At 39.1% G+C, this 16311-nt stretch overlaps 1 protein-coding gene across 1 annotated transcript in view; it reads left to right on the top strand.

The window, feature by feature from the left end:
* The window catches only part of XIRP2 (xin actin binding repeat containing 2), a 157564-nt gene that overhangs the window by 65109 nt on the left and 76144 nt on the right, over positions 1 to 16311 (top strand). The gene's annotated exons all lie outside the window — the stretch shown is intronic.

Here is a 16311-nt window from a genome sequence, read left to right as displayed (position 1 = left end):
GGCAGGGTCATGTGAGGGGTAGGCAGCCAGGAACTGTTCACCACTCCGGAGGTGTTGAGCCAGTCTCAGCAGTTGCTTTCTGGCGATCAAGAAGCAGGAGAGAAGATGCCAACACTCATCATGCTGTGGGTGTTCGCAGAGATGTGTGCTTGCCAATGATCAATGAAAAAGTAATGGTTATGTTACAAAAGCTGTATTTGACTGAAATGTTTCAATGCTGTGCAAGAACTTAATCATGCTTCTATGCGTGGTTCCTTCTGTTTCGGCAGATGTGGCCTTCAGGAACACCCCACACACACTGGCCAAGTGTCTGTGCCAAATAAGAAAGCGCCCAAGATGGAGCAAGGAAGACAGGTTCCAGGAGGTACTGCACTTCTCCAGTGCAGAGAAAAGAGAACGTAAGGAGTAGAGGGAAGGCGAAAGGCAGGACAGAAAAGAAAATCAGGAGTTTGTTAAGGATGCTACTGAGTGGATGATTAAAGTCATGGAGAAGCAAACACAGAAGCTGAAGACCTTATTAATGCTGCAGACTGAGCAGATCAGTGCACACCCTCCCCTGCAGCACATTCAGAACTCTTTTCCATGCCCCTAAACTCTGCCTGCACTGTCCTTTCCACATTCTGGGATTTCTCTGTTTCCTGTTCACTCCACCCCCTTGGACAACTTTCAGAATGATAGCTGGACCTATGCACAGCTTTGAAAGTCTGCCCTTCCTGGTACCATCTTTCCCATCAAACATCTTTGTGTGTGTGTGTGTTGTTTCTTGTGCAATAAAAGCAACGTTTTTTAATAGTAACTCATCTTTATTTGTTTCCTACAAATTGAGATAGCAGGAACTACCAGGACATACACAGACAGTTTAATCATTTGCTTACTGAAATGTAAGGCCGCAAATGTCGCCATTGCTTCCTTGGAAAACTACATGTAATGTAACATTGCAGCACCAATCACAGAAATATACATTACTGGTTCTCATTTTCAAAGTGTTGCCTCAAAACCTCCCTGATTTGAATTGCCCCCCTCTGAGTCCCTCTGATAGCCCTGGTATCTGGCTGCTCAAAATCAGCAGCCAAGCGGTCTGCCTCAACACTCCAGCCTTGAGCAAATCTTTCACCCTTAGCTTCACAAAGATTATGCAATGTACATAATGGGAATATTATCCTCACTGAGGTCTAACCTGCAATAAAGGCATCACTGGCGCACCTTTAATCTGCCAAAGGCACATTCCACTGTCATCTGGCACCTGCTCAGCCTGTTGAATCACTCCTTACTGCTGTCCAAGTGTCCTGTGTAGGATAAGGGGTAAACTGGGTATCCTAGGATCACTATGGGCATTTCAACATCCCTCACTGTAATCTTCTGGTCTGGAAAGAAAGTCCCCACTTGTAGCTTTCTGTACAAGCTGATGTACATGAAGATGCATGTGTCATACACCTTCCCAGACCACCCCACGTTGATGTGCGTGAAACGCCTATGGTGATCCACAAGCGCCTGCAACACCATGGAGAAGTACCCCTTCCTATTGATGTACTCCATCAAAGGTGGTCCTGTGCCAACATTGGAAGATGTGTGCCATCTATCACCCCTCCACAGTTAGGGAAACTCTTTCTGCAAAGCCATCCACTACTTCACGCACATTTCCCAGAGTCATGGTCCTTCGTAGCAGGATGCGATTAATTGCCCTGCACACTTGCATTAATACAGCCACAGTGGTCGACTTTCCAACTCCAAATTGATTCCTGAATGACCAGTAGCAGTCCAGAGTCACCAGCTTCCACACTACTGATAGAGCAGCTCTCATTCTGCTGTCCTTGTGCCACAGTGCTGGGGCGAGCTCCGCGCACAGTTCCAGGAAGCTGGCTTTCCGCATCCAAAAGTTCTGTAGCTACTGCTCATCATCTCACACCTGCATGACAATATGATCCTACCACTTAGTGCTTGTTTCCTGAGCCAAAAAGCGATAGTCCCACACTTGGCAGCTGTTCTGTGAATGCCAGAAGCAATCTAAAGTTGCTCCTATCCATATCACACAGTATGTCAAGCAACTGGGAGGCTTCTTCAGTTAGGAACTTTGCAATTAACTGCACTGCCATCCATGATGACAGTTATCAGAGCATAGGAGAGCAGTGCAGGATCCATCCCTTCTCACAAAGATGCTGGGGTGCACAGCAAACAAGGGATGTTGAAAAATGCCACGAAAGAAAGCTGGAAGCCCATGGAATGCTGGGACAGAAAGCAATTCATCATGGAACATTGAACGCTGTCCCAGCATGCACCATGATCCGCTCTGCCTTCCCACAAGACCTAGCGGCAGAAGGTGTCGAGCTGGACTGTGCAATAGGTACCCACATGCACTGCTCACACTGTCGATGGAAGTGCCCCATGTGTGGACACACAGTGATGACAGAGGGAGTGAGTGTGAACATGCAGTACCGATTTTTATTACAGTGCTTGAGTCTCAACATAACTTTTGTTGACAAAACTTTGTAGTGCAGACAAGGCCTTAGTTGTATTGTAACTTGGCTTCTCTCCAATATGATTGAACAACACATTCTTTTTGCCCATCAAAACTTATCTCTAGAGATGATCCCTCCTGGTCACGGTTTAGGCTCATTTCCATGTAGTGTGAGGGAGTTTGCACTTATGCTGCATGTGCTACATGTTTTGTGTATAAAAAGAGGAATGCACTGTCCAAAGTTGTTGATCCAGCAGCAGCACAAAACTCATTATCCAACAGCACCTAACTGCTGTGCTGTTGGAGATTAGCATGTTATAATCAGCTGGCTACAGAGGTTATGCATTATACTGAATGGAATCTAAATTGCCCAGCTATGTCATAGGCCCCATACTGCTAACAAAGGAGAATTCTCCTTTAGCTCAGGTAGTTGGGGTCTTTGCATTTGAAACAGCAAGACCTGGGGACCATCCTTAATGTCACGGTGAAGTTCCATTTGGCAGTGGGGTATGGTAAATAAATGGGAGTTTTGCCAATTAAGGGCAGGTACCTACCTGAGTTGCATTGAAATCAATAGGTTTAGTGTGCGTTTGAAGGCAGAATTTGGCCCCAATGTGTCTTTACAATAAACAGCCCCATTCTGACTTGGCAGTTGCTCTCATTTTTCTCAAAGTGGCTCTAGACTAATTTGGATGGTATTTTTCAGGGGCCCCAGACTATTGCTGGCTGCATCCATCAACTTCTCACAACTTCTAAATTACCATATAGGCAATCATTAATTGCTGAAAAGGTAGATGTCTCTGGGAACCAGGTCTGGGGACAAGCTCCAAGAAGCCACTGTGTTTTAAAAAAGCCTCCTGAGCAATTTTGGCTCAGTGAAATGGTGCATTGCAGAAAATCAGCTGCGAATGCTGGGGTTTGCCTCAGTGTTTTTCCTTATTAGATTCAGAGTTTATGCAGCAGGTGTTATTAGCACTCTCTGTAATAGACCGTTTAGGGGGCTTGCAGTCAGTCTTAATAATGCCCTCAGCATTCCAGCAGATGGTTGACATGATTCTGTGCAGTCACTGCTTTATAAATTGCACTGGGATGAATTTCCATCATATTTTAATTAACAAATGGGAAACACATCAGAAGCCGGCTTTTATCATGTTGACATTTGCAGGCTTCTGGTATGTTTTTTCAAACAGGCCAGTGTTAATGTCTTTCTGCTGGTTTTTTGTTTTGTTTTTACACGTTTCACTAAGGTTGGTGATATTTTCAGGTTGTCCAGCTCCAGAGTTAACTTCAAATCACTCTTATACATTCTTCAATACGGCATTCTGTTGCTTTGAATTAAAATGTGAAGTGCCAGAGCCAGCCTGATCAGTGGTGGTTGTAGAAAGCTCTCCTTACTCAAAAATGAAATGACTGCAAAATGCTTTCTATTAGCAAAACCTAAAGGTATGACATAAGCCCAACTCTTAACCTGACGTGTCCCAAATATATAGAGACCCATCAATCCTTACCTAAACATCCAGAAGGATGACAGAAGGACAAGAATAGGCAGTGTCATAACTGAAGTAAGATTAAGAATGTACTGAAAATATCTTGTAAATAAAGAGTGAGACAGTGAAATGTTATGACCAGGAAAACTTCCACTCTATGTTATGGTCCTATTTCTACCCCCAGGGATATTTGAAAGCCTATTATATAGTTCAATGTATACACTTAATTAGTGTAGGTAGAGAAAGGGATTTCTCATCTAAATTTCTTAAAATGGACTTAACATGTGTGATATTAGTGAATTTAGGAGGTAACAGTCCAGAAAAGTACTTTAAGCATGTACATAACTTTAAGTATGTTCACATCACATTCACGTCAGTTATACTCCTTGTGTGCTTAAAATTACACACACAATTAAGGGCTTGCTGGATCAAGGCCTTGAATATTTGTTTAAGCAACCAATCAGATTTTCAAACATTCAACCATACTGTCTCCTTCTTGTTTTTGCATCTCCTTCCTTCCTCATTTATCCATCTATTATTCCCCCTTTTTGATTAGTCTTTTTGCTCTCTCACTGAATATATGCTCATACATACTCTTATTGACACATTAAGCCACACCTCACTGATTGGAAGCAATCCAATCTCCAGAATGGGAACTCCAGAAGCTATTAAGTTTCATGCAAGCACAAGAACTCCTGCCGGGCCGGGAGACAGTGTTGCAAACTTTGTGGACATTTGGTGTTTTTCTTATAGCACCAGCTGCTGGAATCCATTTAGTAACTGAGAATCTCACCTTTCTTTAAAAAAAAAAAAAAAGTTTCTAGCCTTGTGGCTATGGAGAAAAGCCTGAAAATGTGAACCCTAAAAATTCCAATACCAGAAAGCAAATGAAAAGACCACCACATTTATTATTTTTAAATCCCATGATTTTCAAGTCAGTGTCATGATTTGGGGGGGCCAGACTCCTGATTTTTGAATGCTTGGGGTGGGCAATATTGGGGACCACCAATTATATATCCCAATGTATCACTTTTGGAAAGGGTGCAGCATGGTGGGGTGTGCCATGGTCCTCTCACCACAGGATCCTAGTATTACCAAAGTGTTAGGCAGGAGCAATTATTAACACTCAGGGAGTACAAACATTATAGTTGTTCATTGTCCCTGCACAAGGGTGTCAGGGGAGTGAGGTTCTTTATTGTTACAGTGAAGAAGCTACAGAGCGAAAAGTTCTTGGATTTTGTAGCTGTAAATGAAGTTGTGTGCTTTGAGCATTATATAAACTACAGTAGGCTTTCTTAATTGTATGTAGAACGAAATCCCCCCATTTTTCATTTCCAGAGTTTTACAGAAACCCTTTTGTGAGCTTGTAACCACTCCGGTGCTACAATGCAACTCAAAATAATGGTCTTCCTATACAGAGCATTGACCTGAATCACCATGTAATGGAACAGAATGCATAGGATAAGGCATACAGGATAAGGCATATCTAACTAGGATTTTTTTTTAATTTATGTATTTATTTGTGCTGGAAAGGCCTCTAATGCTTCTATTTATTAGTGTCACTGGTGATGGTCGTCTCTGGAGATGTCTTTTTGGTCTAAGCTCTAAATCCTGAGGGCAGTAGGGCAGATCTGTAGACTTTTTCAGAAGTATCTTCAACTGTATCGTCAAAGGCAGTTAAAAAGATTAAATGTTTTGTACATTAAAAACTGTACCTTACAATCAATCAATATGGTGACACCACGTCTTCCCTTCTCTCCTGATCTAAGATAATTCAGTGTATTCAGGAAAGACAGTAGTAATTTGGTGAATAGTTCTGTTCTATTTAAAGCTTCTTGTATTCTGGTTTACTGACCGTTAGATTAGCACAAGATTAGATAGTCAACAAAAAATCCACTATATAAATGAAAATGTAGTCACTGAGTAGCTAATAAAATGGGAAACTTTATCTTTTAAATATTCTGAATGTGATGACTAGATATCTTTGAAATTTGGCATTCATATGCTTTATTCTTTAAAGCAGCCAGAGGATACTGAATATATGTTAGCAGTAGCCTTGGAAGGATTAGATTATTAATTGGTAAATGCTGGTGAACATTTATTTCACTGTACACACACTAACTGATGAAAAGTAGTTCCATCAATAATAATCCAAAATTTACAGATAGGCAAAGTAAGAAAAATGCTGCTTGAGAACTTATTAGAGTCCCACCATAATGTATATGAAAGGGTTTGTAATGCTGGTCTTAGTGGAGCTGGAGCAGGAGCTCCACTGAGGAACTTTTAGCTTTTTGCTCTCAATATCTACTGTCATTAAATAATTTTTGGAGAGGGTCAGACATAATTTCCCACAACTGTGAAAATCTAAATCAGTGAAAATTGAAAAAAATGCTTAAAAATAAACATATCCATCAAAATTATTTAAAAAAAATTATTTAAAAAAAATCAAATTCTGCCAAGTCTAGTTATCAGAAAGTAACTGTCCTAATCATGTATGTGATATCGTGGCTGCTCTGTACATCTGCACCTCGGTGTTCTGTCCTAGCTAGCGAGCTAGCTCTCAACAAATTGTGGTCCAAAAAGTGGAACAGAGTCAGCTTATTTGCACAGTAATTGTTCCACGTAAGCAGCTGCCCCATTAAAAGATAACATTTTGCACAGACACATACACAGAATAACAATTAGCTTAACATGAAATAAAGCAGCGCACTAAATAACAAAGAATAAAAAATGATACTCCCTGAATTTTATCTTTATTTCTTTCACTTTTGATTTTTACTTGGGAACTTTTGTAAGAATCACATACCTATTTAGCACTTATTTAAGCACCATTTGGCACTAGCCCAGTGCTCTCTAATTAAGGGGAATTTATGCTAATTCTATCCTAATTAAGCAGCTGTCTTTACTAGTCACTGTCATTAGACTAATGAGTTATCTGGGGAGACATCCCAGTAAAGCAGCCCTCCTGGTTAAGGTTGTCCCGATTAAAAGGAGTTTATGGTAACTGTAATATATATCAGTAACTTTCCACACAACAGTAAATAATGTGTTCTCTGAGGGTCATAGCCAGGTTCCAGCACCTCAGCTACTTTCTGGAGAAATGTGCAGTGGGGAAGAGGGAGGAATCCTCTCAGCTAAGTAGCGGCACTGCAGCTGTTCCACAGAGGCAACTTGAGACATTGGATTTAAATAGCCTAGAGAGTGCCCTTATGTGACCTCTCTGTGGAAGGTAGAGGGAATAAGAGGAGCTGGGCATTGTCAAAAAACTGGCATACTGCTACATAAGAGGCTTCTCTAAAGCACTTCCTCTGCCTCAAATCTGGTCCTCACTGTACACTGGAATCATACCAATTTCACTGCACAGTGTCCCTCCATTGAGGAAGAGGTGGGAACTTGTTTTGCCTGGTAGGGGCCTTACAGAAAATATGGCTGTGGATAATTAATTGTGCAATGTAATGACAAAATATAAAATCAATTATGAAGATGAGAAGTCAGTTTGAACATCTGATGGAGAAATAATACTGCACCACAGTTTAATTATATTTTACAAACAGTTCCATTAATAATCCTCCAAAATGTCTGTGGAACAGTAGAGAAAACGTATCTGCATTGTGTTTTATTTGGCAACATTCCCTGCTCCCTACACACACACACACACACACACACACACACACACACACACACAAATCACAAGATTGAAATTAACAAAACAATTTGCAACAGTAAACCCAGGTCTCAAACTACTTATGTTGAAATTGTACTAAGTTGCATTCAATCTGCCATAACTAAATACTCTGTGGAGCTAGGATAGCAAATTCCTGTCATGGTATAAAATAGGAAAAGAATAGTACTAAAACTATTAATACTGGGGACTAGTTATTGAAGTCTTTAAAAGTCAAAAACACTGAATCTAAGAATATTGCAATCTTGAAAAATAAAGACTGAAGCTCACTGCAAAGCGAAGTCTGAGATTCAAAGAAGCTTACACATGGGGACAAGGAAATGTTACAATATGATAAATGGATTCTAGGTAGAAACCTCAGATTTTCAGCCTTATTTGACAAAGGTGCTTTTCTGAACATCTAGGAACAACAAAACAAAATTAGATGATAATGTTGACTGGCATTTTCTGCTCTCAAAGGACTATCTGTAATAGGTTTTGGGGCCAAATCTCACTGAAATAGAGAATACTTCCCCAGAATCAATATTGAAAAAAAGCAACCACAGATCAGGTAAAAAGACAATACATCTTTGAAGCTTGATGTCTAATGTCCTATTACACCAAACTTTCAAAATAGCCATTTACATAAAGTTTATGTGGCAAAAATTATTTCTAGCACACAGATGAAAATTGGAACAAATTCTTGGAAACAAGCTACTTTAAAAGTTAATGAATGTTAAGGCAAATGCAAATCAAAATCTTCCATAGTTTATATTGGACCCCAGCTTGCAGGTACAAGCAAGAGTAAGAAATAACGAGAAATGCTGTATTTGCTTAGATGTTATTGGTAACTACAAACAAATGTACTAGGAATGCAAAAGGATTAATTCATTTTGGTCTCAGAGGTGTCAACAATAATAACTGAAAACTCATTATGCTTTGAACTTTTGGTTTGCACTAAAATTAAATTAATTAAATGAATTCCTAAGCATCATTCAAATGGACCTCTGTTAGCCTAATGATTGCTGAAAGGATAATTCTGTGGCAGTCTGTCCCTGAGGCTGCTCTAATTTATGCCAGAGTCTCTCTGGCCTCAGGATTGGAGGAGCATAAAGGCAGCCTTGTGCCCTCATTTCTCCCCTAGTCTTGCACAGAGCACAGCCTGGGGTATTTCTTTGTTTGTTACCTTCTGCCCCCTTCCCCATGTCTGCATTCAAAATGTGTCAATATCACACTTCAGATATAATGGCCAAATCCTCAACTTGCTTAAACCAATATAGCTTCCATTGAATTCAGTTGAATTTATACCAGATGAGAACCTGGTTCTGTATGTTTTGATTGTTCAACAAAAAAAAGAAAAGGAAAATAAAGAAAAAAGAATGAATATTTTCCTAATTGTATGTTTTTTCAAAATCAGGCCATCTGCTAAAATTAACATGCACTCTATCCAGGATTTCCTATCAAGTTCACTTCTGTTGGATAATAAAGGCAGCATGCTTTTTCTAGTCACTGATGTAAAAATACATCTGATAGTTAGTTTTTTGTTTTTTTTTCCTAAAGAGAGTTATCAGATTCCCATGATAACAGGACATGGATAGCCTCTACAATCTAATCAGTTATTTTATTTTAATGCTGACACACCATGCTAGAAATCCTTCAGATACTCTTCAAGCAAATAATACCATAACTTAGAAAGTTGGACAAATTGTTATACAAGAATGAATTTCCAGAAAGCATTGACTGTTATGTACAGGGAAGAACACTCAAATATAGAATGCAAAAAAGCAAGATGTATCAGGAAATAAAGGACGAGACTCGTGTTTAGGATAATGCTTGCTGGGGTATTGGGAGGGAAGAAGCATTTTATTAAAGATGAACAATGGCACAATTATTTTTGCTTTCTAATGGTTTACAAGCTTTAATAATATACATTCAATGTTTCCCAACGTAGTTTATCAAAATTCAGGGTGAATATTAAATGAATTTATTATATGTTCTTACTCTGAAAATGACTTTTAAAACTGAAGGTAAATTGTGTTGTGTTGCGAAAATATTTTCCAGTTAGGGTTAATCACCATGGGCCAGATTCTGTCACTTCTTACTCATAATGAGGAGCTTATCTGTGGAGTTCCGTTGATTTGAATAATAGAAACATAGGTCTGGAAGGGACCTTGAGAGGTCATCTAGTCCAGGTCACCTGCACTTATGGCAGGACTAACTATTATCTACATCATTCCTGACAGGTGTTTGTCTAACCTGCTCTTTAAAATCTCCAGTGGTGGAGATTCCACAAGCCCTCTGAGCAATTTATTCCAGAGCTTAACCACCATGACGGGAAGTTCTTCCTGATGTCTAACCTAAACCGCCCTTGCTGCAATTTAAGCCCATTGCTTCTCGTCATATCCTCAGAGGTTAAGAAGAACATTTTTTCTCCCTCCTCCTTGTAACAACCTTTTATGTATTTGAAAACTGTTGTCATGTCCCCTCTCAGTCTTCTCTTTTCCAGAATAAACAAACCCATTTTTTTTCAATCTTTCTTCATAGGTCATGTTTTCTAGACCTTTAATAATTTTGTTGCTCTTCTCTGGACTTTCTCCATTGTGTCCACATCTTTCCTGAAATGTGGCACCCAGAACTGGACACAATACTCCAGCTGAGGCCTAATCAGCGTGGAGTAGAGCAGAAGAATTAATTCTCATGTCTTGCTTACAACACTCCTGCTAATACATCTCAGAATGATGTTAGCTTTTTTTGCAACAGTGTTACACTGCTGACTCATATTTAGCTTGTGGTCCACTATGACCCCCAGGTCCCTTTCCAAAATACTGCCTTCCTCGGCAGTCTTTTCCCATTTTGTATGTGTGCCACTGATTGTTACTTCCTAAGTGGAATACTTTGCATTTGTCCTTATAAAATTTCATCCTGTTTACTTCAGATCATTTTGAATTATAATCCTATCCTCCAAAGCACTTGCAACACCGACCAGCTTGGTATTGTTCGCAAACTTTATAAGTGGACTCACTATGTGTAGAATAGGACTGCTCACACATTAAAGGTAATACTAAGTAAGATAGCAAAAAGATGTCCTATATTTGAGCAAGAGAAAAGAAAAAATAATATAATGAATGCAATACATTTGAAAGTTCAACTGCTGCACCTTAAACCAATTTAACCATCTAATATTTCATCTGATTTTAAAAGGATTTAGTCTTAATTGGATGAGAAGCAGTTATGATGGTTGCAAATTTGCAAAAAACAAAAAAAGCCCACTCAACGAGTGGGTGGTTTTGTGTGTGTGTGTGTGTGTGTGTGTGTGTTATCAGTAAATGGGCTTGTGATAACTTGCAGTAAAGACTGCAGGGTTTGGCCATCTAAGGTTAATGCTGTTCATGTTTTACTTGTGTACTGCAGTGCTATAGATTTATGAAGTATTGTAGTACAGGAGTCCTTCTCCAAAGAGCTTGGTAAGATATAGAACAAAGACAGATTGGGAGATTTTCTTTATATCTGGAATCCTTAAACATGCCCTTTGTTTTCCATTTGGATAACACGCAGTCATTAAAACTGGGTTACAAGCCATGTAATTAGAAAAATAGTATCTTGATATAGTATACAATTCCTTTGCCATTCTTTCTTTTCTCTGTGAGAGTTTATTTTCTTGTTTGATTTCTTTGTTATTGATTATGTTTAGTTCCTGCTAGAAGCTAGCAGAAAAGGGAGGTCAAAATTGAAAGTAAATGAATAGATTCCTGTAGTAATGTACTTAACTTCATACAGGAATTGAAAATGTTTACTGGTTGTTTATATTTCATAAGCCTATCACACACCAATCCATTGAGCACAAAACAAATTGGCATATGCATTTAAAATTAAGGCCAAGAGAAAAGTCAGTAGGGGCTTTGAGGTCACACACTGGAAGATATAAATGGGTCCAATCCAGCATTGCTAGTGTCAAAGCTGATTACCCACTCTGGCCCTTCGAGTGTAGAAGGTGGGGGCCTGCAAGGATTCTAAAAATTAATACTGGCCACTCCCGGCTTGTATTACACTCCCAAGGTTATAGCTTTTCTCTGATCTTGGATGGATAGATGCTGCCACCACCCAAGTGCAAAACCCCTTTGAGAGACCAAGAAGGCTCACTTGGGAATTCCTTACTGTGGGGTATCCTTAAGCCCTTTCACACACACACCCCTCCAGGGAAGAGCTGAGAAAGAAAGAAAAAGAGAAATCAGCTGTTGCCATCAGCTAAATTAAAAAAAAAAGTGCACAAACCTCTTAAGATACAAAAATCCAATTCTGTTCTTAAAAAAAGGTAAAAGAAAATACATCTGGGAACTCAGACTATTGCTAGACATTAAAAGAGCAAATACAAGGATTAAGCACCAAGAATAGCTTTCTTGAAGTCCAGCTTAAAGGTTACAAGCAAAACAAAAACACCTGGGATCAGCACAGAGGAATCCACAAGCCATAAAGAAATAAAAGGGATAAACCTAACTGTGTCTTCTTAAACATTTCCTGATCTACTTACATATCTGGGGTTTTAAATGAGTCATTTCTAGGTATGATATTGATGATTTTTTCAGAACTGGCAAAAGCGCCTTACAGCATAGCTGCTCTGTCCATCTCTCCCTGGGAAAATAACAGACAGACAGACAAAAGGGAAGTGGTTTTTCAATTTTAAAGAAGTTCTAGCCTTCCCATTGGCTCTTTTGGCCAGGTGCCCACTGACTTCCTTAACCTATGCTTAGCAGTGAGACTTCTTAACCCTTTATAGGTAAAGCAATTAGAAGACCTCTACTAAGAGGGATTTTATAGCTAACTGGCTGGCTGGCTGTCCATAAAAGGGAGCTATTCCTCTCCCCTTCATTTATCACAGCTAGTAAGCTTAATTGCTTTGCTGGATCAGAGTCTTGGCGATCACTGTAAAAAGTCTATGAAGTACAATGACTATTTTAGAAATTACCTTTAAGCGGAAGTTCATTGCTTTTGTTGATTTAGATTAGAATCTTAATATTGTTTCTGTGTCTTTTATTTTAATATACATTATTCTTATTTTTTAAAATCATTTACTGCTACTGAGTTTCATGAGCAAAATAAGACAGTATATAGAAACTTAGCTGTAGAAGTCTCCTTCAGGAAATAGTGGCATCTTTATTATTTGGGACTTTTAAAATTAGACTGGAGAAAAAAATCAAAAATATACTCTGAGAAGCTGTCCTACTTTGGCGATTGGATTCACTAAATGACCTAGACTGTGTTTCACTTTTGATATCATAAAGAGCCTTTGTGCATTTTGACTGAAAGTTGGCCTTTCTTCAGAAATACCCTTGCCTGATAGATGGCCTAAGGGGGCAGAATTAACGGTGGGTTTTAGGCTGATAAAGAGGTAGTTTAACCTTTACCCCTCCACTGAGCTGCCATGTTACTTCTTTGGATTATTCCTAGTGAGCAACTACAGCACGTACTTTCCTTGGCTTTTGTCAATTGAAGTACTAGTCTAAGGTCTCGATGCTCCTCTTGATCCACCCATCAAGCTGTCATTGTTTCTATGTTTTGCCAGGAAGATTGGTTCTTGGGGATTCTGTTTTATCTTCAAATTGAATTGAAATTTTCATTCCTAGTCAAATACTTTATACCTTCTGAAGGGAAACAGTGAATCCAGCACATTTGCAGCCGTTCTGCTCCTTACATATCAGAGGGGTAGCCATGTTAGTCTAGATCTGTACAAAGCGACAAGAGTCCTGTGGCACCTTACAGACTAACAGACGTATTGGAGCATAAGCTTTCGTGAGTTAATACCCACTTCATCTGCTCCTTAACTGTCTCATTATCTTGGATTCTATGTCAAGGTGTCATTGCTGATGCTAAGAATTAGATGACATGTAGGACCCCAAGATTTTAAAACCTTTTCTACTGCTTTTATCAGGAATACCCCAATATATGTGCATCAGCCCACTGCCCTGATATATGCAATTCCTTCTTTAAAATAGGATGCTATTAAAGCAAGAGAAAGACCTAGATCTATATATAGTTCTGATTTGGGTCCCTCGAAATCTTGCCCAGTGACCACTCGTTTTGGGTTGCTTAAAGAATGTGTAATTTATTGCTGTTTTTTTTTAAAAAGCAGACCCCCTTGATTCCCTGTCTGTTTATATGATGCTGTCTTTCCTGCTACTCAGCTAGATTTACACTGTATAATTTACCTCCATACCAGATATTTTGTTTTGGGATAACAATGCCGGTATGGGAGTGGTCATTGCCTGAACTCTGCCGCCAGGCCATGGGTCACTTGAACAAATCATACTTTTTTAATTTTACTTTTTAGCACTGTGAATTTTCTGAGGGTTTTAAATCTTCCTGGTACCTAAAGATGATATTGAACTAGAATATCGCTATTATGTACTCCCATCTGATTCAGATTAAAGACTTTTAAAAGCCCATCTCTGATTTACCTGAAATATGTATGAAATCAAATTATATATATCTCCACACATACACACACGCCTGTTTTTAAATGTTAGTTTGTCTTTTTCCTTGTGGCCTTATCAGCTGGATTTGGTTCTAAAACATGTCCTATTTAGCCATTTTAGATAAGCTCAAATGATTCTGAGAGCTCACAGTTGCCTTATTTGCATAAAAGTAAAGACAAAAATTGTCTGGAGTACAAAAAAAATATTTTGCAAGGCAACACCTTAAGCTCATTAACACATCAGTTTAAAATATGCTAGTGCAGATTAGTTTTAAAAGGTTTGGCCATTAGGGATTCTCTATTGCTACTTATAAGGTCAGTTCAAACTGGTTGAAATATTTTAATACGACTCTTCTTTTCATTACAATTGTTTTAAAAGTGGATTTAGTCTGCTACTAATAATATAACAATGAAATACTTCAGGGCCCTATTGAAGAAAATGAACAAGTCTTTAGCAAGTTACAGGATCTTATTCTGTTCTTGAAAGATGTTCAGTATTTTCTTTCCAAATAAGGAAAATCAGCTGTGCAAATGTATGACACATTAGCAGAAGGTATCTTCATCTCATCAGGGATTACATTGCAGGTTTTCAGATCAATCAACTCTAGTTCTCTTTTAGGTTCAAAGGTGAATCAAATGAAAGTAGAGTCTGAGGGCCTGATTCTCATTTACACTAAAGCCACAGTACCTCACTTTGGCAATTAAAGGGTCTCCTTTGCATTGCTGAAGGGTTGTGAAGCAGTCTTGGCATACTTGAGAATCAAGCCCTAAAAGAACAAGGGACAGCAAGGCATGTTGTAAAAGCAGCAAAGAATCCTGTGGCACCTTATAGACTAACAGACATTTTGGAGCATGAGCTTTCGTGCGTGAATACCCACTTCGTCAGATGCATGTAGTGGAAATTTCCAGGGGCAGGTATATATAAGCAAGTAAGCTAGAGATAACGAGGTTAGTTCAATCAGGGAGGATGAGGCCCTGTTCTAGCAGTTGAGGTGTGAAAATCTAGGGAGGAGAAACTGGTTTTGTAGTTGGCAAGCCATTCACAGTCTCTGTTCAATCCTGAGCTGATGGTGTCAAATTTGCAGATGAACTGAAGCTCAGCAGTTTCTCTTTGAAGTCTGGTCGTGAAGTTTTTTTGCTGCAGGATGGCCACTTTAAGGTCTGCTATAGTGTGGCCGGGGAGGTTGAAGTGTTCTACAGGTTTTTGTATATTGCCATTCCTAATATCTGATTTGTGTCCATTTATCCTTTTCCGTAGAGACTGTCCAGTTTGGCCGATGTACATAGCAGAGGGGCATTGCTGGCATATGATGGCGTATATTACATTGGTGGACGTGCAGGTGAATGAACCAGTGATGCCCACATATCTACACCAGTGACACCATCACAGGACCTAACCAGATCAGTCACACCATCACCGGTTCATTCACCTGCACGTCCACCAATGTAATGGCTTTTTGCTTAGAAAATAATTGTATGGGTAAGCTCAAAATTCTTGTGTGAACTTGGTTAGTAGAGTTCCTGCTCCATTGCTACCCACCCTCCTATCAGATTAGTTAGCATGACCCCCATAGATGCAAAAATTCATATGATTGTTGTTAAGTGCTTCTCATCCCCCAGGGTGACCAGACAGCGAGTGTGAAAAATCGGGATGGGGGGTAATAGACGCATATATAAGACAAAGCCCCGAATATTGGGACTGTCCCTATAAAATCGGGACATCTGGCCACCCTACACCTCCCCTCTCCAACATTTCCACTTTATTAGGTCTTAATGGGTTGGTTCTAAGATAGGTCTCAACCAGGCCTGCATTTTCAGAGGAGCAATTTTGTTTCTGTTGACAACTGTGTCCATAATTTTGTACCTAGAGTTCATTCTGGATACAAAAATGGAGGCTCTGTCTGAAAATCAGGCAGCACATCTTTTGAACCCTGCTTTGCAATATACAAGGTTTTATATGTGTGTATGTTTCACTCTGTAATTTGTCATGTAGTGTTCTGTAAACACTCTTAGATAATAAAGTAATACTACAAAGAGTGGAAGGTACCAGAAACAAATTTTATTTCTCTATATGTTGTGATTAAGTATATTCAAATATTTCACAACACTGAAAAAATGTTGAGTAATTCTTGCTCTAATTTACATTCTCATCACAAAATTTGCCAAATACCCATTTATCAAAAGAGCTTTGTCTTTTAAGATGACAGATATGAGAAAATATAATATGGAAAAGTTATAT

The sequence above is a fragment of the Gopherus flavomarginatus genome, chromosome 10 (assembly GCF_025201925.1).
Source record: "Gopherus flavomarginatus isolate rGopFla2 chromosome 10, rGopFla2.mat.asm, whole genome shotgun sequence".
NCBI classification, from domain to species: domain Eukaryota; kingdom Metazoa; phylum Chordata; order Testudines; family Testudinidae; genus Gopherus; species Gopherus flavomarginatus.
This window is presented reverse-complemented; position numbering and strand designations above follow the sequence as displayed.